Source organism: Arachis ipaensis, chromosome B05, assembly GCF_000816755.2.
Source record: "Arachis ipaensis cultivar K30076 chromosome B05, Araip1.1, whole genome shotgun sequence".
In the NCBI taxonomy this organism is placed as follows: domain Eukaryota; kingdom Viridiplantae; phylum Streptophyta; class Magnoliopsida; order Fabales; family Fabaceae; genus Arachis; species Arachis ipaensis.
The window spans coordinates 398,830-402,170 of record NC_029789.2 but is presented as its reverse complement, the minus strand read 5'-3'; the positions used below and the strand labels follow the sequence as shown (position 1 = coordinate 402,170).

At 31.4% G+C, this 3,341-nt stretch overlaps 1 long non-coding RNA gene across 1 annotated transcript; it reads right to left on the bottom strand.

Moving 5' to 3' along the window:
• On the bottom strand, nucleotides 2,554-2,805 carry LOC110271675. The gene is made up of 2 exons (XR_002362239.1): nucleotides 2,713-2,805; nucleotides 2,554-2,614 (listed from the first exon to the last, which is right to left on the bottom strand). It is a non-coding gene; the product is annotated as an uncharacterized LOC110271675 (long non-coding RNA).

Here is a 3,341-nt window from a genome sequence, read left to right as displayed (position 1 = left end):
ATGGATTAATGGAATATAAAAGAATTATTATGCAAATTTTCTTCATAATATAACCTATAAAAAATATACTTTAAATTTAAACTCAAAATTCCTTTGTTAAAATATTAGACATTTACCATCTTTATTAACCTATAAAAAGCATACTTTCATTATTTCGAAAACTCAAACCCAAAACTTCTTGGTTATAATTATCATACGTATTTAATTTATAAAAAAAAAAGATTAATGAACACACATATTAATACACTAGTAAATTATAACTTGGATACCTAAAAATGTCAACATAAAGAATACCCTTATTGGGGATGTAAATTCAATGGTTATTTGGTATTTTAAGCAGGGCAAAATATCACATCTTATTATATGAATAGATATACCTTCTACTGTAGAAATATAAAGGATTCCAACAACCAAAAAAGTCCATATTCACATTTTTTTTTCTTTTGGTGATTGATAGAGTCTTGATTGGCCTAGAGAGATTAATATCCAAGACCAAATTCATATCTACTAAAGCTATTTACTACTCATAACAGATGATATTAGAGGAGAGTTGGATTCTATGTACAAAACTAACTAATCTTGGTGGCATGAGATTATTTTGCCTCCCCCTACTTCTAGATATTAGTTTTTTGGTCAGAAAGATCACATAGTAACAGGCTCAGTCTTCTTCTAAGCTCTAAAATTCTGAATAGAAGCCAGCCATCGATCCATGTAGTTCATTCCAGCTGCATATCCAAACATTATCATTAGACAGTTTACAAACATTACCATTAATTGAAATGGCAGGTTTTAAATTGATAAATCAAGCTTGGACAAGGACAATACAAAGATACAACAAACTCATTTTCCATGAACAAGAAACAGGTCAAGTGACATTGTTCTACTTACAATGTTTGATTGATATTTTAGTAAAGGCACCATCTACTGAGATTGGATTCTATTTCTTAGCAAGTTACTTCTATTGAATCACCAAAGAAAGTCATCAATTGCTTGACTGCACAGTTTATATGGTATAGAATTTGGAACATTAGATTAGATAGTAATGTTAAATTCAGTGCAAAATTTTTCTCAGCATTATAATTGCTTAGCAAAGTCACAAACACAATAACAATAACAATGATAATTATGACATATACATTTCTTCATCAGAATCATCATCATCAAGGCTAAATCCAAACCATCAATTATAGATTGTTCTCAACCACATAATTTACAAGGGAACTCATAAAACACCTCAACAAATAATCTCTGTCCTCAAAGAACCAGCATAATAAAAGGAGTCACAATCCAATAACAACTTGAACAGAGTAAACCACCAACAATTTAGCAGCCAAAAGATTGGATCACTAACACATGGCATTAAAATTATCCACACAAATAGAACATGGACCTAAACTCAGATTTCGCAACTTAGGCCTCAGATGTACTATCTTCATCAGATGTACTATCTTCATCAGATGTACTAGCTTCCTCAGAAGTACTAAATTCATCAGATGTACTAAATTCCTGGATAAATACATTAAAAAGAGAATCTCAGCATGTTACATTAACTCCAATGCAAATAATCAATGAAAAAAAAAGCTTAACCACATGAAAGATAGAGGGGAAATGTTTAAACACAGTACTTAATCAAACCTATGAAATAGTTGATGCCAATTATCAATATATATACAAAGAACATGAAGCAAAAATCAAATGAGATATCTTGCACAGAACAAAATAGAAACAATATCATTAATAGTTTTGATGATTTATGACAGGCAGTGGCTATGATTACTCATGCAAAGAACCTAAGGATCACAGATAATTATGAGTCAGAATATAAGCAAACCTTATGATAAAGTAATGACAAAGCAAAACCACATTATCAAAGTAAAAATGCATCCACACACACAACAACAAAGTCATAACTAAAATAAACAAATTAAAATGCCAAAATACACCCTAAATATGGATAAATGATTATGGTACCTCCTCCTTAACAATCTTACAGAACTTGACAGAGACGGAATCATCCACTTTTTTCAATACTTTTGCATGAAATGTCAGTTCAACCCTGTAACGATTGCTTGCAATAAAAGTAATGTAATACATTAGGCCGGCAACATGGGGAGCACCGGCAACACATTGGACATTAGCCTTGACAATCTTACAAATCTCATAATGCGCCTTCTAGATAGTAATAACAAGAATAAAAATAATCATTAGTGAATGAGATTATAGACAAATAAAACTCAATAAAGCAAAAACCATCATAGACACAACATTTATGAAATTGTAGTATTCCAAGCATATCATAGCCAAACGGTACATAAGTCGCTTGTGATACCGATCTACTATCTCATAGGGTCGAATTCCGCCAGGTATTGAACCTCCATCCTCCGGAGCATCGAATCCCTGTAAACAAGAGTTAAATTATGATATGATATTAAAAAGAATAAAACAGAACACAGAGAAAAAATAAAGCGTGTGGTGAATTTTAAAGCACCTCACTGCTGTAATCCTCGAAGTAATCACGTTCTTCAGAAGAAGTTACTTTCACCGTTTTATTCGGTTTATCATCCACATCATCCATACCTCTTTTATCTCCGGCAGAAGCCATATCTCTCTCTAACTGTCAACCTGATTTCAGGAGAGAAGCACACGGAGTTTCAATTCAATGATGCACAAAATCACACATCTAAATCGGAGAAGAGAAGGTGGAGCACTTACGACAATCACCGGAACGTATGATATGAACAAAAGAGGTCGACGATTCTGATTCTATTGAATTGGGGTTAGGGTTTTTATTATTTTTTACTGGTGCCTTCAACGTTGTGGTCGCACTGTTGTTTATTGGGCTTACACGTTGGGCTTTTTATTGGGCACCTGCAACATTCTGAATCTGCTTGTTGGGTTTATTTTCATGATTTTCACTACTAGGTACATGTTGTAGCCTTGAAGGTTTATAATTGGCTCTCTTCCTTGGTCAATATTTATTCCGTTTCATTTTATTTAATATTGATAGCATCAACAAAAATTTGGTATATTCTTATATTAATGAATTTTTTATATATATAGTATTTAATTTTAGCTGCAATAGTTAAAAGAAAAATAGTAATATACTAATCTATTCTATCTCTTCTTCTATCTATCGATTCTATCTATTCTATTATATAAAAATTGGGTTTCTGACCGTTAATGACGGAGCTGACGTGGCATGCTTTTAAGAGTATTTCTCGATTTATTTCTTTTAACTCATTAAATACAAGTTATTACGATAAACTAACTATATCAACTAATTGATTTGATTAGATATTTAAATATCATATAATTTATTATAATTTATATCAATTTAATTT